At 45.4% G+C, this 21,886-nt stretch overlaps 1 protein-coding gene across 1 annotated transcript in view; it reads right to left on the bottom strand.

Annotated features, from left to right (window-relative positions):
* The window catches only part of SYTL2 (synaptotagmin like 2), an 85,415-nt gene extending 67,901 nt beyond the window's left edge, over positions 1–17,514 (bottom strand). The window contains exon 1 of the mRNA XM_066619490.1: positions 17,387–17,514. The gene's annotated coding sequence lies outside the window, so the exon portion shown is untranslated. The remainder of the gene's footprint in view (positions 1–17,386) is intronic.
* Between the last annotated feature and the right edge of the window lie 4,372 nt (positions 17,515–21,886).

Here is a 21,886-nt window from a genome sequence, read left to right on the forward strand (position 1 = left end):
AAAAGACTCTTTGAAACCCACAGCCAAATTTCTGTTCATGTGCATCTGAGTCACAGAGATAAAGAGACAGGAAATTTAGAGCTATGGTGATAGATACCATCACAAAGGTGGTGATTCTGTTGCGCATCTTCAGTTACACAGTACTGCCATCGCTCAGAGGATAGCACTAGTATCCAAGCAAGAAAACCTTTCTGCTTGCCATCTGTCCCCCTCCCAAAGCTCCAGCCAGAATGCTCAAGAGTCCTAATCCGCTTCTAGTGCCAATGTATAGGCACAGCCCCTGCTACAAGCTTTGCACCAATTTCCCACAGAAGCAGACTCCGCTAGATTCAAACCATCATCATCGGTTTCACTCACAGGGTTGCCCCCACAATGCAGGATCAAAAAAGTTCCATCAGATAAGAAACTCTCCCATGCCACACACTGTATGAATGTAACCGCTCCAATTTTTAAGCCCCACTAAATAATCCAACCAGCTCTTAGAAATATGCACATATTGATGCCCCTCCCCTCAGATACACATACAACAAAGAAAGCAGGGGGGAAAAATGCTTCATAACTTACCCACTTCTCCGGGTACACAAACTACACCGGCAACCAATTACAGTTCTAAGGCTCAGGAATCAGCTTGCACAGGACTTGTACCGTACTTTGATTTCAGTTAGTGGGCTTAGCTCTTAAACACCTTAACAGACCTTTGAAAATATGAACTGTTAAAGCACAGTTGAGTGCCTTGAGCTCCTTTGCTAGTCAGTGATGATAAACCATGACTAAACCACAGCAATCAGGCAACACCAGTTTGCGGTCTTTCCAGCAGCACACAAGCACACTGTAAATACACCATGAATCTGCTGTTGAATCTCAAGAGAATAAAACACCACTACATCTTTCCTTAACTGTTTTGCTTTTTTGTATACACTTAGGAACTGCTTTCACAAAGGATCATGCAACGGGGACATCAGAAATAAAGCCTTATGGATGAGCTGCAGATCCTACCTCTTACTTCAAGCCCCCTCCAAAACCCATCTTTTGCATTACACTTGTGGTACAATCTCAATACCAAACTACACCCGAATACATGTAACTGAAATGAATGCTTATTCTTCCACTGCTTACCCCTGCTTTCACCTTCCTTCCCTTTTTACACTGTTGCCCCATGTTGAGTTTTAGATTGTAAGTTCCTCAGGACAGGGACCCATTCCCTGGAAAGTGCCACTTAAATGGATTGCACTTCAGGTGGGGCCTCAGTATCTGCGGGGGATCTGTTCTCGGATCTGCAGATAATGAAACCCACCGTTTTGGCCCCTTTAGATGTTCTCTTACCAGCACAATTGCAGCAGCTTCCACAATCGCTCTCATTTGGAAAGACAGTGTCCAACAGCCCAATCCTACTGGGTCTCATCACCAGCAAAATGTGCATTCCACTGGCAGTGTGTCAAAAAACAGCCATAAAGCGAGCTCCAGCAGCATGCAAACTAGTCAGAGCCTTCCTGCCTGTATCAGCAGACCCAACAGGACTGCCGAGGTAGGTCAGATGGCAGGGAACAGGGGCAGGGGGGCTGTGGGAGGGGTGGATCCGGCAACGATGGCACGTACTGGATCCCATCCCTTCTGGCAGCAGTCTCCCTGCCCCCGTTCTCTTCTTGGATCTGCACCAGTAAAATTGCAAACAATTTTGGGCCAAATTAGGGCTTTTCCTCCACTGTGCTGAGGTTTTAAAGGCTTCTGATAAAGCGGGACTTGATTTCACTATAAATGCTATTTGAAGATCATTCATGGAAAGACAGCAAAACCTACACTGAGAAAGCATGCTGCTTGTCTCACAAGGAATGGGAACACCTTTTAAACAACATCTTCATTTCACAGAAACCTGAACGAGTGAAGAGAAACGAGAGTCCCAGCTACTCCAAACACTAAATTTAGCACTCCATAGGGCTGAAGTTATTATCGTCCACGAAAATCTGGGGGCAAGATCATATTTCAGTTTGTCAGAAATTAGCTATTGAGCTGGTTTGTAAAGAAGTCAAACATTTCCTTCACAAAGATCTAATCTGAAAGAATCAATTTTTAAAAAGATATAACCAGCTCCAATAGCTATCTTGTTTGTATTGCTGATGCCAGTCACCAGCTGCTCTGCCCCACCTTCCTGCGTGTTGCTTGCAAAATTACCCCCCCCCCCCCAAACTGATCCAAAACATAATTTAATTCTTCTGTGCTCATTTGGAAGATTCACAGTCACAAAGATTCTACTGCTCCTCCCTGCCACGTTGGCTGGAATCATGAAGTACAGGAAAAAGAAAACCTCATGTAGCAAGAAACAAGAAGTCTTGTCACACTGAGTCACAGCCAAGTTCTACAGCCCAGCCATTTTCAACTGCAGTACCACGGCACACTGGTGTGCCCTGAAAGATCCAAAAGTGTGTGGCAGGAGTTTGGAGCACAGTGGTTGAGAACAACTGAAAAACTCTTCTAGGTTCTGTTTCTAGGGCAATTGTCTATAGCAGGGGTGCCCAAACCCTGGCCTGGGGGCCACTTGCAGCCCTCGGGGACTCCCATTCAGCCCACAGGGACCCCCCAGTCTCCAATGAGCTTCTGGCCCTCCACAGACTTGCTGGAGCCTGTGCTGGCCCGATGCAACTGCTCTCAGTGTGAGGACGACTGTTCAACCTCTCACCTGAGCTGTGGGACAAAGGCTCCCTCCACTACTTGCTGTTTCACGTCTGTGATGCAGCTGTGGCAGCAAAGGAAAGGCCGGCCTTGCTTTGTGCAAGGCCTTTTATAGGCCTTGAGCTACTGCAAGACCTTCATTCATTCATATAAGTTCCATCTCTAACATTCATTTATGTAAATTTATTCAAATTTTAAATGTAAATTTTCTTTTTTTCCCTGGCCCCCCACACAGTGTCAGAGAGATGATGTGGCCCTCCTGCCAAAATGTTTGGACACCCCTGGTCTATAGCAACAAATTGTCCAGCTGGCTCTGCTGCCGGAGGAAGAGGGACAGACAATTTGTTGTTACAGACCGGAGATTTTCAACCAGTGTGCTGTGGCACAATGGTGTGCCATGAATGGTCCACAGGTGTGCCATGGGAGCTTGGGGAATATCCTTTTCCAATAGGGCCACTGGGGGATGCGATCCCTTTGCCGACAACACCATGTGCCTTGTCAATCGTCAAAAAACATCTTGTCAGTGTGCCATGAGATAAAAAAGATTGAAAACCAGTGCTACAGACAGTTGCCTGAGAAACAGAGCGATGTTGGAATGGTCCTGATCCAATGACTGCAGCCCCCAAAAACATGGAGAAGGAGGACCCCCCTCCCAGCTGCAAGTCTATGAAGTTCTATGGAAAGTAAAGCAACCTCACGCCGCATTTACCCACCAGAAATCGGACTGCGACCCACCAAGTGGGTTCCGACCCACAGTTTGAGAACCACTGCACTATAGCAAATCAAGTTAAAAACAAAGTTTTTTAAAATTTAAAACACATTTTAAAAACATTTTAAAAAACAAAAAAATTTTAAAAACAAAGTTTCTTTGCTCCCATGATTTAAAAACAGCCTTGCTGACCTTTTGACTCTAAGATAAGAGTCATTAAAAAGACAATCCATCAATCAGTCTTCCTCCAAGCGCTTACAAAGGCGCTTCACTCAGCCCCTCCCTTCCCCAATGCAAAGTGATCACCTTTCTTTCTGCTCAGGGGAAAGGGAGGCCTGGAGAGAGAAGGATTGATGGATTGTCAGCCAGCTACCCCCCTTAAGGAGGCTATTGTTAAAGGACTGTTCAGTTTTTTAAACTGATTTTAAAGGGGTTCATTTTTCCCCTTCTCCAGGGATCAGCACATTCCTTCTCATTTGCAGGGGCCATTTGTGTTGAGTCAAATCCGTGTATAAAAAATTCGTGTATAAATGGGCTGGACCTGTAATTGGTTATGTATATTTTTCACTGGACAAAACAAATTTCCAAGCTAAATAAGTCTCTGCTTTGACGTTCATCCATTTTTTACTTTTGTCCGTGTTCTAATTCTTAACCAGACAGAAGTGAAAGGAATTGCTGCAAAAACCTTTCTATATCAGGCCCTAAGGCAAACAGCTCCCTCAGGATAGAATTAAACTTATCATTTGTGTATACTAATTGCCTTCCTGGAAGTTTTACAAGTGGAAAAGCTCCACCTTCTTTGAATATGCCAAACAGGAAGGTAAAGTCAATAAATTCAGCACCCAACAATTCTGCATGGAAAGAACCAGACAGGTCTGCTCAAGGCTGCCTGCAGTCTCCGCATATTAATCAGAGAACATGCGCACTGCTGCCCCAGGCCAATCTGCCCTCATTCAGGCTGACTCTTGTTGAAAAAAGAACCCCAGCTAGCTAAGGTTAGCCACTTCTTACTTACAAGTTTCAGTCTGTAATTAAGGTCAATGTCTAGGTCACAATAACTAAAAGCTCCACCTTAAAAGATGATGATAAAATGCACCTGACACACACAGGTTGATTTGTCAGTAATGCAGCAGTCAGTCTGTCCTGTTGTATTTTACCAGCAGGACACAGGTGCTGAGCCCCAAACACTCACAGCCCTGGAGCATCTCCTATATTTCTACAGCACTTTTCAGCACACAGATAAGCTTCACAATTCTTTCCACTCCTTGCTTTCTCTTGCAGAAGCAGCCCATACTAGACTTCTAGGCAGAGAGATAGAAAAGACCAGATTCACACCCGACAGCAGTCTGTTGGCTCTTCTGTTTAAAACTGAGCTGGTTTTCCACTCTAAACTTCCAATGCTTTATGACATATAATAGCAGGAAAGGTTTAGAATGGAAGACTTGCTCAGTTTAGACCAGGCTTGCCTGCCTATATTATATAATGTTTTCTGGAACTTCATTCTAGCGTCTCTCAATGGCTGCAGTGGCAAAGAGATGAGCTCTACACTAGGAAGCCCATGGTTCAAAGCTTTGCCATAAATTCAGTAGGTGAGCTAGCATCTGTCTGTCTGTCTCAGCCTCAGACCCCAAACTGCAATACAAGGATACCAACAATGTACTACCTTGCAGGGCTGTTGTAAGCACTACTCAAAATGCCTGAATCATTCTGCACACCCTAAAGCAGGGGTCTCCAAACCCACGGAGAGCCTTTATCCTGCCCATGGCCAGACTCTGATCCCCTGAGAGCCTCTGGCCCAGTTGACCAAACACAACCGGAGTTGTGCTTGTGGAGTGGGGGAATGGGGCCCATTTAAGTGTGTGCTTTATTTCTTAGGCTGTATTGGTGCTCGGAGAAATCCTGGGTATTTTAACCCATCCATTTATTCATTCATCTAAGTTCCATCCCTAAAGTATTTATTTAAATTTTATTATTTAATTTTTTTTCCCCAGCCCTCAATACTGTACCAGATATTTGATGCGGCCCTTCTGTCAAAAAGTTTAGAGACCCCTGCCCTAAAGCAGGAGTGTCCAAACATTTTGGCAGGAGGACCACATCATCTTTCTGAAAAAGAATTTAAAAGAATTAATTTACATTTAAAATTTGAATAAATTTACATAAATGAATATGTTAGAGATTGAACTTATATGAGTGAATGAAGGTCTTGCAGTAGCTCAAGGCCTATAAAAGGCCTTGCACAAAGCAAGGCCAGCCTTTCCTTCACTGCCACTGCTGCATCACAGACGTGAAACAGCAAGTAGTGGAGGGAGCCCTTGGTTCACAGCCCAGGTGAGAGGTCAAACAGTCATCCTCATGCTGAAAGCAGTTGTGTCAGGCCAGCATGGGCTCCAGCAAATCTCTGAAGGGCCAGAGGTTCATTGGAGACTGGGGGGCTCCCTGCAGGTCGAATTGGGAGCCCCCAAGGGCCATAAGTGGCCCCTGGGCCAGGGTTTGGGCACCCCTGCCCTAAAGCAACACATAAGTGTTCGATATTATCCCAGTACAATGTAGATTAGGCTGGTGGAGACCTTGTCAAGTCTTCCCACTCACTGTCACTACTGAGACCTAACATGCACAGTGTGGATCAGTCAGGATTGCTTTAAAAACATGCAAACATCAGCATACCTGTGGCAAATACCACTGTTCCATTCAGCATTAAGTTGCTCTTAGTGGAGATACGGTTTCCTCTTAACCAAAAATAACAAACCAAACCAAACATAATACTACAGCTGGCTACTGAATTACACAGTAAGAACTTCAACAGCACACAGCCTATTAACATTTCACATTGCCGGAGGGTGGGAATGTTGAAATGCTGCAAAAATGTGTTTAAGCACTTTATGACATTTCAGCATTGAAAAAATATACATACCCAAACTCAAAGCAGATGCACAAGCTTGTGTAATCAAAACTCAATGGCCCCCGTGATATTGATCAGTGAAGTCACACAAGGAATGTTCTGTTTAGTCAAAACACACATCACCATAGCAGGAATTCTAAGTTTTAACATAGCTGTAGCAAACAGTCCTAAGGCTGCAATCCTGCCCACACTTACAAGGGAGTAAGCCCCACTGACTAAAATGGGATTTACTTCTGAGTAGATATGCATAGGACTGGGCAACGAGAATATGATACTGCATTTGGCAAAAGAAACAAGAGCTGGCCCTTTTTCTACTTAATCCAAAGGCAGCCAGACCAGGCTTATTATCTACATCAGCTGGAACTCCAGGACTGAACACACGTCAGTGCTATTTGCTCAAGATAACTGGAGTTGATACTGACACTGCCAATATTAATTCAGGTGCCAATGGCAAAGCGCAGCCCTATGTTATTAGGTTTGGTCTAGCACAATTTTAGATTGTAAACCTTTATTATTAACAGTATTTATATACCGCTTTTCAACGGAAAGTTCACAAAGCGGTTTACAGAGAAAAAACTAACTAACTAATGGCTCCCTGTCCCAAAAGGACTCACAATCTAAAAAGTTTATTTTAGACTGCAGGGTTTGTTCTGTTTTAATATGGCTATGCTACACTTCCTGGCTTTCAAACTTCTTTATTTGGGCAGGAGGTCTGGTCTAGAGGGTTGAGCCTCCATTTGCCTGAGGATAACATCCGAAGGTTGCCAGTTCGAGACCGCCGGCACTGTGCGACCTTGAAGCAGCTGACAAGCTGAGCCGAGCTATTCCATCTGCTCTGAGCGTGGGAGGATGGAGGCCAGGATGGAGGCCAGATCAGAAGGAAACATCTGAATTGTTGTAGCTCTTGAAAGATAGAGCCTTCTTTCAACTGTAAAAATCCCTACGGGGATTTAAATTAGCCTGCCTATGTAAACCGCCTTGAATAAAGTCTGAGGAGAAATCTGAGGACCTAGAAAGGCGGTATATAAATACCTGTATTATTATTATTATTATTATTTATAAACAGTCATCAGTGGCAACAGCGGTGGCAATTCCAGCACAACTCCACATGGCATGCCAGCCGTAAACGTCTACCACCAATGTATTCTTTTAATAGAAATGTGGCAGAGGAATTCTTTATTAATTGCTGGGGAAGTTACATGGCCTGTCAATCTATTAAACAATAAGAAAAAGAGAAGGTGGGTCTCCCAAGTAGGCATGGCTCACTGCCAGGAGTCATCCAAGTCTACTGGACTCCAGCTCAGGCAAAAGAGAGACTGTGTACTGTATTCCTTTCCTTGGCCATCAGTGCTGGGGGGGGGGGGGGAGAGGGAATCTACAAAGACACATTTTTCTAGGTTCTTCTTTCCCCCCCCCCCCCAGACTCCTGCAAAGACTTTTAAGTTTCACCATGCTGTGACTCATGTGCACTTCTGCCAATGTTTTCATTTGGTTGGCTTCACTTCCAACTAGTTTCCTGTTGCTAAAGCCCTTGGGACAAAGACAGGCTCTGGGCCCTTGGCTCCAAGCTTACCAGTTATTGCCACCCCTCCCACTCAGCCCAGCCAGATTGCCTCCTGAGTGGGCATGGTATCTTGGCCAGAGCCCAGTCTGGTGGACCCCTGACACTTCCCTGGGTTTAGACTTCAGCGCAGTGATTCTCAATGCTTTTTCTTCTCATGGCACACTGACCTCTACGGTCTTCACCTCTTGTGATGTTGCTTCTGGCTTCTGTGGTTCTGTTTTTAGGGCAACTGTCTGTAGTAAATGATTTTCTGTCCCTCTTTCCCCACTGGCTCCTTAAAGCATGCACCAGATCTTATCCCCTCTCGTTGAAACCCCCTGCCCCTTTTTTCTCCTTGGCCTTATGCCAGCAAAATGGCTAATGTGGATCCAAGGAGACTCATTAGCAGGAAGCCTACTAGGAAATAAAGTTACTTACCTTGTGTGGGCTGTCCAGTCACACAAACACACACACTCCACCATAGCATGTAGCACAACCTCCATTAGCACAGCTGCATGTTATAGTGGCAGGGAATAGGATTGGGCAGTAAGTTACATTAAAAAAAAACTCTTACACAAAGAAGGGGCACAGCATACTTTAAGAGAGATTAGAATCCAGCATGACAAGTTGGTTGGTTGGCTGGCTGGCTGAAACTGGATGACTCCTTGCTGCAGGAATGGACAATAAACGGAGTTCAGTGCTTAAGAGAACAGTACAGACAACCAAACCTCTGAAGAACTCATAAAAATAAAAAGTTGGAAAAAAGCAGCCAACATTGGGGTAGGGTAAGAGAAATCATATGAACTGCTTTTAATGAAGCAGAGACAGAAGGCAGCTCATTAAACTGATTTTGTGCTAATGAGCAAACTTCCTCAATCCTAAAATAAGCAGATTAATTCTGATCATACAAGTGAGCTTCTGCCTTGTGCTTTCGAGCTAAACATGTTACCGAGTGCAGAAGGGAGATTTCCACCCAATCCTGTCCTACAGATTTCAATTACAATTAGAGACGTTTCAATCATCATCAACACCACCTGGAGAGAGAAACAGAACTAGCCTACTAGAGAGTCTGAAGCTTGCTCAAATATTGACTCCTTCAGGCATCTGAAACCCGGGCTTCTCAAGCACCCTTTACACATTCAGATAATGAAGGAGCCCTCTTGAAGATTTCCAGGTGTGTGACCAAAACTCTGAGGTTGTCTCAGTGGGAGTCGCTTAAGCAGCAGTTCAGCTTCATGCAGGCAAGCTCAGTGTTTTGTTTATGCAACGCTCCACAGCTCACCTGGGAAGTGGATTCCGGGTTGGTTGTCTGTCTAGTGCTGTATTCTGATTGCCCTACAAAACAGCAAGGCTTATTCAGATCATACTTCCCAGCTACCCCCAAGCACTGTAACTGGGAGCAGGTCTCTGGCTAATCCTGACCCTGCAATCCATACTTCCACTGATCCCAAATTTCACCACATCTCAACATCTCGTGTTGCATAGTAAAGTGAAGGGGGAGACAACGCAAGCCCGAAATGTTCTCCTGGTTATAGAGACATTGGTTGGGGGGGGGAGCTGTATCATTTGAATAGCCATAAAGCAGGCACTGTCGGAAAGACATAACAGAATGGCCCACACATGCTCTTAGCACAGGCCTGCATCGCACTGGTAGCTGAAAGGGGGATTGTTTTTACCCAGTAATTTGAGAACATTCATAGTAAAACAGACTCTATGGCTGTATTTGTGATAGTACATTCCATTTGCCTGACATTTTGATCATTCTTAATTTTAAACCCACCTCCCACATACACTCACCAAACCATTCAAAGAGCATCCCTAATGCACTAGACCCAAGGTCCATTAAGCCCTGTGATCCATTTTCCCTGGAGGCTAATGAGATAGTCCCAGGAAGAGAGCACAGAAGACATGGACTCCGAAGCACTCTGTTGTTGTTGTCTTCTCTCTAGTACTGGTTTCACAATGTTGTTGGCAACCTTCAGTCTCGAAAGACTCTGGTATCGCGCTCTGAATGGTGGTTCTGGAACAGCGTCCAGTGTGGCTGAAAAGGCCGATTCGGGAGTGACAATCCCTTCCACACTGGGAGCAAGTGCAGTCTGTCCCTGGTCTGTCTCCCTGGATATGGGCCTTCCTTCTTTGCCTCTTTACCTCAGTCTGTTTGCCAAGTGTCTCTTCAAACTGGAAGAGGCCATGCTGCACAGCCTGCCTCCAAGCGGGCCACTCAGAGGCCAGGGTTTCCCACCTGTTGAGGTCCACTCCTAAGGCCTTCAGATCCCTCTTGCAGATGTCCTTGTATCGCAGCTGTGGTCTACCTGTAGGGCACTTTCCCTGCACGAGTTCTCCATAGAGGAGATCCTTTGGGATCCGGCCATCATCCATTCTCACGACATGACCAAGCCAACGCAGGAGTCTCTGTTTCAGCAGTGCATACATGCTAGGGATTCCAGCATGTTCCAGGACTGTGTTGTTTGGAACTTTGTCCTGCCAGGTGATGCCGAGAATGCGTTGGAGGCAGCGCATGTGGAAAGCATTCAGTTTCCTCTCCTGTTGTGAGCGAAGAGTCCATGACTCGCTGCAGTACAGAAGTGTACTCAGGACGCAAGCTCTGTAGACCTGGATCTTGGTATGTTCCGTCAGCTTCTTGTTGGACCAGACTCTCTTTGTGAGTCTGGAAAACGTGGTAGCTGCTTTATCGATGCATTTGTTTAACATAGCCCACAATAATTAATAGCCAGTAACAGAACCACCAATTTCTCTAACCCCCTTTTAAAAGCATTTAAACCACTGTTTCTCAAACTGTGGGTCAGGACGCACTAGGTGGTCATGAGCCAATTTCAGGTCTCCATTCATGTCAATATTTTATTTTTAGTATATTAGACTCGATGCCATCATGGTATGTGACTACATTTGGGGAGATCTGTACTTTTAACAGACTAAAATGTACGTGCATGCTTCTAACAATGATAGTCAATGAGGCTTACTCCTGGGTAAGTGTGGATAGGATTGCAGCCTAGGATTCTTTTTCTGCTCAATGATGATGTCTCTTCCAGCCATGACATCACTTCCAGGTTAATGGCATCACTTCCGGTGGGTCCCGACAGATTATCATTCCAAAAAGTGGGTCCTGGGCTAAAAAGTTTGAGAACCACTGATCTAAACCAATGGCCATCACTATACCTTGTGGCTGCAAATTCCACAAATTACACACTATGTGAAAGAATATTCCCCCCTCCATCTGTCCTCAATCTCCTGCCAATCTATTTCACACTGGATGACTCTAGTGTTATTTATTTATTTTTCACATTCTTATACCACCCTTCCTCTAAGGAGCTCAAAGTGGTATACATAGTTGCTCCCCTCCTTTTGTCCACAACTTTGTGAAGTAGGTGAGGCTGACAGAGATGAGCAGCGATTTGAACCTGGGTCTTCCAGGTCTAAGTCCAACTCCCAAACGACTACACCATCATGGATCTCATTTAAGTTCTAGTATTATGCAAAAGAGGGGGGAACCCTTTCCTATCCACTTTTACCATGCCATACATAATTTTACAAGCCTCTATCATTTTCCCCATCCAGTTTAGTTAGACTTTATCTAAAAACTATCCTGTTTGCCTCACCACTGCTCCCTATTCAACTTCCTGATAGACACAAACCCCTCTCGTGCCCCTCCCCTCCTTCTGATACTACATTAAATCAAAATAGTTATAGCCCCCCCCCCAAATCTCTGTTCTATTAATGTGATTTGATCTACGTAACACCAATTATACAGAATTAGTACAGTAATACTTAAAAAAAGAAACTCACGTATTTTTAAGTTTCAGATATTAGTCTGCTGGCTGCAACAAAGACAGAGCAGTACTATTTTCTATTCTAATACTGTTGTGATTCCTTACGAAGTTTTCAAGATCACCATGAAGGAAAGAGATTCATCCTTATAAAGGTTATCTAGTTAGTCCAAAAGTGTTTCAAAAGCTTCCAATGATGAAACTCTTTTTCAATTTCAGATATCCACTTAAAATAACAAACTAAACAAACGCATCGGTAAAGCAGCTACCATGTTTTCCAGACTCACAAAGAGAGTCTGGTCCAACAAGAAGCTGACGGAACATACCAAGATCCAGGTCTACAGAGCTTGCGTCCTGAGTACACTTCTGTACTGCAGCGAGTCATGGACTCTTCGCTCACAACAGGAGAGGAAAATGAACGCTTTCCACATGCGCTGCCTCCGACGCATTCTCGGCATCACCTGGCAGGACAAAGTTCCAAACAACACAGTCCTGGAATGTGCTGGAATCCCCAGCATGTATGCACTGCTGAAACAGAGACTCCTGCGTTGGCTCGGTCATGTCGTGAGAATGGATGATGGACGGATCCCAAAGGATCTCCTCTATGGAGAACTCGTGCAGGGAAAGCGCCCTACAGGTAGACCACAGCTGCGGTACAAGGACATCTGCAAGAGGGATCTGAAGGCCTTAGGAGTGGACCTCAACAAGTGGGAAACCCTGGCCTCTGAGCGGCCCGCTTGGAGGCAGGCTGTGCAGCATGGCCTTTCCCAGTTTGAAGAGATACTTGGCCAGCAGTCTGAGGCAAAGAGGCAAAGAAGGAAGGCCCATAGCCAGGGAGACAGACCAGGGACAGACTGCACTTGCTCCCAGTGTGGAAGGGATTGTCACTCCCGAATCGGCCTGTTCAGCCACACTAGACGCTGTTCCAGAACCACCATTCAGAGCGCGATACCATAGTCTTTCGAGACTGAAGGTTGCCAACATCTAAAACTAAAGAGACCCAAAGGCTTAAACTTTTTTCTTGTAGGGAAATTCTTCCAGACTCTTCATTAAAAAAACCAAAAAAACATATTGAAGTTTTCACCTTTAGCAACGCTATAGGTCAGTGGTTCTCAAGCTTTTAGCACCCAGACCAGAATGAGAATCTGTCAGGACCCACCAGAAGTTATGTAATGACCGGAAGTGAAATAATCAAGCAGGATTATTTTTAACAATCCTACGCTGTAATTCTATACACACTTACCCAGGAGTAAGTGCCATTTTCTGTAATTGTTAAAAGCATATATATATAGATGCCTGTTAAAAGTACAGATCTGTCACATTTCCCCAAATGTAGTCACATACCATAGTAGCATCAAGTCTTATGTTTTAAAAATTAAATATTGAAATGAATGGGGACCCACTTGAAATCGGTTTGCAATCCACCTAGTGGGTCCTGACTCACAGTTTGAAAAATACTGCATAAGTAACTTCAGTCCCTGAGATTGTACATCTGTATGTCAAAAAGAATTTCAGACTTATTACAAGCACTCAAGAAGACTGTTCTGTTGAGATGGAGAACTCAGATACACTTCTGTCATAAGTTCCGGAAACATAAAAAGAGGGTACAGATTCCTGTGACCTCATCTCTCTCTTGAGTTAATCATATAATTCTATAAATGTTAACTGTACCACAATCTAAGGCAGAGGAAAGACAACTCTATCCACCCCACCCTCCTAGACACACCCCATCCAAGTACTAATCATAACTGCACTTATATATCTTATGATTAAGGGGGTGGGGAGGTAAGAGGGTGACAACCAGACAAATATTTTGCTCCAGTGCAACCATTCACCACTTTGCCAGAAGTCTAAAATAATTTACAACTCTGCATCTCAACATCATGCACTGTGAAGAATTTTTGGTACTACTGCTTTTGACCTTTGTATTTTTCCATTAACTAGAGCATGAGAACAAGGCAAGGAGTTCAATTTTTATAGAGAGAATAAAGTAGGTAAAGGGAGATGCATTTCAATAGAATGTTCCACCTCTCAAAACAGGGAGACCAATGACATACATGCATGATAGCTGTGAGTACACTATGTAGCTAGGTGTACAAAATTGCTCCCCCAGAAAGGATCTTTGTCCTTTGGACACAGTAGAAAGGTAGTATAAAGACCACACAAGTACCACTCCAATCTTCATCAATTGTTGGGACAGGTGGAGATCAACACAGGCTGTAGCACCTATACATATAAACTGCAGGGATACGATGCCCCGTATCACGGTTCATGATAGTTGAAAACACTATGCAGATTTTCTCTGAAGGGTCACATTGAACATTCAAAACAGGGATGGCCAGGGAAGAAGCACAAATGACATGCTTACAGATCGGATCTGAATGGGGTATAGAAATGTGTATTTGATACATTTAAGGCCCAAAAGGTATTTTACTTTCCTCTGTTGCAACTTCTTCTGAACCTCCAAAAGGAGTTTTGAGTGTCCTCTCCCCACTTGTCGGTACAACCAAATACTGTAACTATTCCCTCAGATGTGCATAATGCTTTAGCCCAGGTCTAACCAGGAGGAAAAAAAGGATTAAGACCCAAATCCTAACCCACGTTCCAGCACTGGCATAGCTGTGCCAGTAGGGCATGTGCTTTACCCTGCAGTTGGGTGGCAGTCACGGAGGTCTCCTCAAGGTAAGGGAATGTTCGTTAGCTCAGAGTTGCATTGCCCTTTTGTCAGTGCTGGAAAGTGGGTTAGGATTGTGCACTAAACCACGTAAAATTGCCCCTCAACAAGTTCCTGTCCAGCTACACTACTAAAAATCACCAAATAAACATGCAGTACAGGAAACAGAGCAGAAAGCAAAAAATGCCTTTTACTTAGTCACTTATCACTCTTCATTTTTAAAGGTATGTAAATCAGTTTGCACAAACTGCTTCCTCCTTACAGCACCAGTCCTATCATTTTCTTATTGCAGGTCAAGTTTCATTTAGTTTTGTTATGTTACTTATGCTAAGCTATATGTTAGTATGTTATGTTAATATGCTATGCATGACATCATTGAAGCTGAAATGGTTCCTACAGGATACCATGAATGGGATCTAGGTGCAACATGAGACTATCTCCTAGATGCAAAATATCTCTGCTCCTCATTTCTTCCTGCACTACCACTCAGTGTTGAGCAGCATGCCTGTATTAGACTAGCAAATGCTCAGGCTTTGTTTTCTTCTTTGTATCCTTCATTCTTCTGCCAGTTGTAATTTCTCACCCCAGACATAGCTTAGTTCTGCCAGAAAGTACAAGAGACAAGCAAGCTGTTTGATCAATACCTGCAATAATTATACTACACCCCCAGGTTTGTTTTACTGATTGGGTTTAATCCTTGCATAGGATAAGGAGTTACTGGGTAACACTTAGCCTCAGACACAGGCAACAACAACAGTATAGTATAAGCCTTCTTTTCTGGTCATGTCAACACCTTCACAAAATACTCTCAAGGCCCAAAATAATTTGAAGCAGTGTTTCTCAAACTGTGGGTCGGGCAAGCCAATTTCAGGTGGGTCCCCGTTGTTTTCAATGTGCATTTTATTTTTAATATATTAGGCTTGATGCTACCATGGTATGCAACTGCATTCGGTGAAATGTTACAAATCTGTACTTTTAACATGTATATGCTTTTAACAATGATAGTGAATGGGGCCTACTCCTGAGTAAGTGTGGCAACACATCAGCCACTGCTTGGAAGGGTTAAGAGGGTCTTTATTTTTTTAAATAAATTTTTTAACTTATTGTAAACTTTTAATTTACTTAATTTGATTTTGTTATATGGGGGTGTTAAAAATTTTCCTGCTCGGTGATGTCACTTCTGACCATGACATCACTTCCAAGTTAATGACATCACTTCTGTTGGTGGGTCCCAACAGGTTGTCATTCTAAAAAGTGCTGGTGCTAAAAACTTTGAGAACCACTGTGTTAGGGTATTCCTATATGACATAGGACCAGAAAACCTCAAGAACCAGTTTCTCCCTATAAGCCTCCATCTCAAGATGGAGTACAGGAGGTGCCAGGTAGACACCATTAGAGAACTTCTGCTAGGTCCAAATCAGAATTCAGGTTGCACTGGGGGATGCAAACACTATAAGAAAATACCCTGTTCAAAAAGCATTTTCTACCCACCCACTCTCCCCACAAAAAAAATTATAGGAGATTGTACTCCAGCACTGGACAGCAGGAATTCACACTTCTTACGAAAAAAAAGTCAGCTGACAATATCTCAGGGCATTCCTGTGAGGGGAGGAGACATCCTCCCCAGTGCGGGTCACCTTTCTTGTTTCTCGAGAGCTACATGAGACATCTCATGCTTCAGTATGACAAAATAATGTTGTTTTAAAGTACCAGGATCATTCAAGATTCCAGCAACAACTACAATGTACCTTGTACCGAGTTATCTCACAAAGAATCAGTAACAACTACATGTTATTATCCAGTACTATGTTACAATCACCTGAACCTAGGAAAGAATAAGGGACTTATTTTGTTTTGAAACTTAGAAAAACTAGTATTAATGAAAATAATTAATTTTGTGTTGAGTCAGTCAAATGCTGGCATTTATGCTAGAGTCACTACCAATGTAAATAATCTGAGAATGAATTTACTGAACAAGCAGTAGACGAAGAGGTACAGAGTCCCTGCAAACATCAATTATATCTCCCCTTTACATCTTCTCTAGAGAATTCACCACAGTTCCAAGCACACTGAAAGTCAACTTCCACCGAGACCAACAGATACAGCAAGGAATAGTCTGTCCAGGAGTTCACTAATCCCAAATTCTATGTGTGCACAGACCTACCAACTCTTCCCCCATTCAAATACACATTTCCATCCAAGTCTCATTTTAAGCAGCGCATGCTATTCCGAAGGAGCACATTTGAAACACTGGTGCATCTTTCAAAGGCACATGTATTATTTGGCAAGGGTTCCTAAAGACCACAATATAATCCAGGGATGGGTGGAAAGGAGATCAGGTTCAATTGGTGGGTCTCAAGAAATCATCGAGGGTTTCAGATTCCAACTAGGACTGTTCCTGAGACCCACCAGTCAAGCCTGATCTGGTACCCCCCAAAAAGAGCATCTTGGAAGCATCCTCCCCCTTAATTTTATAGCGAGTGATCCACCTCCCATTTGGAGCCCCTCTGCACTTGGCCTGTTGGCAGATTAGGGGGTTCTAGTAAGAACCAGGGAAGATCTTCTGAGCTCAGTTTACCCTGTCCTGGGCTAAGTACCCACAAAGAACCATCACTTCATGTGCATCTAAAGCAGCATTTTCAAGGCTTGTCCTCTGCCCTACCACTTCACATGGTCCAGCTATTTGAAGTACCACTAGAATTAACTGGTGATGATGTCATTGACAGTTACTTCTGGGTTGGGACGCCAGCAACACCAGTAAGAGGCTCAGGGTGGGTTCGAGGGCTTCTTCAGTGCAGAGAAGCCTGCTTTGGAGCTCTACCTGCCGAGCTGAGCCTCCTGGTGGCAGGTGTCAGACTCCAGGGGTCCCTTGAGTACCACCGGTGGTGCCTGTACCACTGGTTGAGAAACACTGGGCTGGAGCCATGCCGAGAAGAAGCCAGGGTCATCCCACTGAGAAAAGCCAGGCATCGCCCCTGGGCCTCTCTCCCCAAGAGAGCGGAGGGGTCTCCAAGGGACGGCCAGGCAGCCCCTGCTGCGCCTCCCGGCTCCAGGCTCTGCCCCGCGGACACTGCATCCTCGCCTTGCCGGGAGAGGCCAGCGCCTTTACCTGCCGAGAGATGCTCCTGGCTGCCTCCCGCTCCGCGTCTCCCTCCTGCCGCTCCGGGCTTGGGGGCAGCGCCAGCGCGGCGCCTCCGAGGGGTCCGCAGGGAGCAGCCCTCGCACTCCTGCTCCGGACGGGGCCAGCGCGCCAGCAGGGAGCTGGGAGGATCCCCTCCAGCCAGCCAGGCAGCCACTCCCTCCCGGGCCGGCTTGGGCGAGAGGCGGGTGCGCCCAGTGCTGCAGACTGCAGACACACCTGTCCCTGTTGCTGCCTTTGTCCTAGCCCCCCAACCTCTGTTCGCACCTGGCAGGTGTGCTGTGGTGGCACTTCCTGCCAGTGGCGTAGCCAGAGGGGGGGGCAAAGCACTAAGTTTTGCAGGGAACCTCACCACAGCGTGCAAGCGGCCCCGCCCCTTATGGGCCATTCCAGGCAGGGGAGGGAGAGAGGGACTGTTTGCACGCTGAGGTGAGGCTCCCTGCAAAACTTAGTGCTTTGCCCCCCCTCACTACGCCACTGGCAGGAGGTACCACCACAGCACACTTGCCAGGTGTGAAACAGATTGGGGGGGGGGGGGGACGACGACTAGGACAAAGGCACAAAAAGAGACAGGTGCATCACCTCTAGCTACACCACCACCTCCTGCACTCCAACCCAAGACTGTAAAAAAAATGCAAGGGGGGGTGCTTCCTATGGTACTGCACATCACCCTCCCCTCCCAGCCTGGCAAAAAGTTGCAGAGAAACTGGAAGTAGATGGCGCACTGCTTTGGGACCCCTTCTGAGTTGTCCTAATAACAGTCTTGCTTTTGGAATTCTTTTTTCTAATAGACTAAACCAGTGGTTCCCAAACTTTTTATACCAGGACCCACTTTTTAAAATGACAGTCTATCAGGACCCACCCAAACTTTAAAAAAAAAAAAGATCTGGAAAGAAATATTTCATTTACAATTAATAATAACAAGAAGAAGATCCTCAAACTTTCATGTCTCTATATTTATCCAAACTTGCAAACTGCAGGAGCTCAGCTCTTTGCAGGGTAATTAGCAGCTATCCTGTTTTTGAATAGCTTCAGGGCTTGAGGCAATTAGTTAGCTGATCTTTCCATCACCCTTACCTGACCCACCAAAAATCAGGTCACGACCTACCAGTGGGGTCCACTGATTTAAACAGCTCCATCCAATGCATATCTGCTCAGAAGTAAGTCCCATTTGATGTTTAGGTCTTACTCCCCAGAAAGCATACTGTATAGAAGTGGTTCTCAAATGTTTTAGCACCAGGACCCACTTTTTTTAGAATGACAATCTGCAGGGATCCACCAGATATTATGCTGTTAACCTGGAAGTGATGTCATGCCAGAAGTGACATCATCAATTTGTGCTTCAAACCTAAGCTTCGATCAGCCAAAGGTCCCATCACACAGTACGCTCATGCTGTTATTTTGCATGGCTCAGGATTCAAACATGCCAGCTAGGAAGTCAAAGCAGAATGCAGACTTGGGTCCTTCTCCAATCACACAGCCCTCCCCCCTTTCCATCATCCCATCTTCCCACCTATTCAGGGCAAAGCATCAGGCCTCTCTCCACCAGGAGCCTGCCCTGCCCAGCAGCTCTGTCCCCTGTATTTTCAGCTCTGTATTTTCAATGGCAGCTGAGCTAGGCGCTGCATACAACCCACCTGAAATTGGACAGTGACCCACCTAGTGGGTGGGGACCACCACTAAAACCAGGGGACATCCACTAAAATTGGGAGGGTTAGGACAGGCAAAAGAAAATATTTCTTTACTCAGCATGTGGTTGGTCTGTGGAACTCCTTGCCGCAAGATGTGGTGACAGCATCTGGCCAGAATGCTTTTAAATGGGGATTGGACAAGTTTCAGGAGGAAAAATCCATTATGGGTTACAAGCCATGTTGTGTATGTGCAACCTCCTGATTTTAGAAATGGGCTATGTCAGAATGCCAATGCAAGGGAGGGCACCAGGATGCAGGTCTCTTGTTGTCTTGTGTGCTCCCTGGGGCATTTGGTGGGCCACTATGAGATACAGGAAGGTGGACTAAATGGGCCTATGGTCCGATTCAACGGGGCTGTTTTTATGTTCTTAGTATTTGAAGTGGTAAATATGATTCCTGCCTAACATACAGCTGTCAAAGACATTGAAGTCTGGCCAGAAAAAAAAGTTGGCAGCGCTACTTAAGTGTGGTAGTAGAGGAGGGACTTCCTTCCTTCAGCCTTGATTTTTCACGTTTAGAAATGAGGCACTGGAAGGTTGAGTCTCCGGAGCATCAGGGCCAATAACGGTCGTGCTAAGGGGAAAGGGGGATTTTTATACGTTTGAGAACAACTCGCATGCTCTGGAATAAGGAAGGGAAGTTGATTTCTGTTTGCTTTAGAAGAGACTCCTTGAGTTTTTTTCTTGAAGTGGCCTTCATCACAGGAAGGTGGAATGTGGTCACGCCAGTGTTCTGGGCGGAAAGTCAGCTTGCTGCAGCCTGCAGATAGGAATAGCATGTGGTTTTTTTTGACCCAGTGAAAGTATTTTCAGCCTGGAGATAAAAACTGGCTGGATGGCAGTGCTAGAGAAAAGATACGAAACTTTCCCAATACTGTTCTGATACGGATATGAAACATTCAAATGTTTTCTCACCCAGGCCTGGCCTGATCTACACATGCAAAAGAGGGAGGTGGTAACAGGGGTCAAAGGCCACAGTGGCAGAATGTGCTGTAACATTTAGGACTGTAGGAGATACACCCAGTTTTGAGGGCTCCCCTGGGTAAAGAACTCACCGCTCATATAGGGTTGGCCCAGCTAGGAGGCTGATAGGCAGCCCAATCCTGAGCTGCTCGGTGTACGGGGCTGCAGCGGTGCTGAAAATGGCTGCTGCTGCATCCAGCGCATACCAGGCAGCCGCCACTGCCTCTTCAGGAGAAGGGGACTTTCAACCCCTTTCTCTGGGTAAAGCGAGTAGCCCTGCAATGGGGTTACTTGATTCTACCATGACCCAAAGGTCAGCATAGAAGTAAGAGCCTCTGTGTCAGGCAAGCAGCCCAACACAGAGGAAAAGGATCCAGCAAAGTCCTGTCCAGCCTCCACCAGTCCCGCCTCCCTCCTGCTTCACTCGCTCCACCTGGCATGCCTTCTCCTTGCCCTTTTCCTGCCCTCTCTCCCCCCCTCCACCCCAGAACGCGTCCCCCTATGCCTCCACCTACCTCTCCACTGCCCGGAGGTCCGTGTGACAACCAAGCAGTGGAGCTCCGGTGCTCCACTGGCGCTAGCTCAGCGCCGGCCAGAGCTGGGCTAGCACCAGTGCTCCACCAGCACTAGGGCCTGCAAACATGCCTTATGGCACATTTGTGACACTGCACACCAGCAGTAAGCCAGCGCACACTCTTTCGGATTGGGCCCTGAGCCAGTTGTCTCAGGCAACAGATTGACAAGAGGGCACCCAACTCTGCCTGCCCGCTCACCTCTGCTGCTGCTCTGCTCCTGCCCCACTCCTTGGATTAGAAAAAGAAGATGGAGTCAGGGTAGGAAGTGTGGAAGAGAGGAAACTGGTAGCCTGGCACTTCAGATGGAAGGTGGTGCTTTAGGACATAAACAGGAGCAGTGTGGGATAGAATAGCTGCCATGCCACTTCCATAGGAATGGAGCACAAGCAGAACAAAAGGGTTACCCTTTCTCAGTGGCGTAGCTAATGATCGTGTAGCCAAGCTCAAAATGATGCCCTGGAAGTGACGTCACAACCAGAAGTGATGTCATGCCCAGGCTTTTTAAAACATGAAAATCAGGGGAAACCCACCTCCTCCTGTGCTGTACTGGGGTGAAGAAGGATGGTTATTCTCCCCCTGCTAAATATAAGAGGGGCACCACTTGAAAAAGTGCCTCTTTACCCAGTTAACAGGTGCAACTGTATTATGATACAGCACTGACTCATATTAACACCTAATTGGTTCCATGCCATATCATAACATGTCATTGCAACATGTCAGTAACATAACATGTCATTGGTTCTCAGAACAATCAATCTCATTGGTCAGTTTTGCGTTAAAGAAATCCACTTTTTGTTCCATAAGGCGGTTGTGGTTTCATTTTCTAATTAATTGGCCATAACTTTTTATAGAATAAAGGTATTCTATTGCAGTTTATATCATTGCATTCTGCAATGAATTACCTTTCCAATGATATATAACATGATGGTATTATTCATCAAGATTTTCAAAATTTTGGTCACTAGTGTCAAGCTCAGCTTGTTGCCCCCCTAAAGCTTGATGCCCGTTGCAACTGCTACCCCCCGCACCCCCTTAGCTATGCTACTGCCCTTTCTTTCCTTTTGGTGCATTCAATTTTCAGAAATTACATACAGAGTATGGCTACAGGTCGAATACTAGGCTGTCACCCTATTAACTGGGCAGAGAGGCACTTTTGAAAGTGGTACTCCTCTTATATTTAGCAGGGGGAGAGTAACTGGGTCCCGTATACAAGATATCTGTCTACCTGCGAAATGTATTTTT

The sequence above is a fragment of the Tiliqua scincoides genome, chromosome 3, assembly GCF_035046505.1.
Source record: "Tiliqua scincoides isolate rTilSci1 chromosome 3, rTilSci1.hap2, whole genome shotgun sequence".
In the NCBI taxonomy this organism is placed as follows: domain Eukaryota; kingdom Metazoa; phylum Chordata; class Lepidosauria; order Squamata; family Scincidae; genus Tiliqua; species Tiliqua scincoides.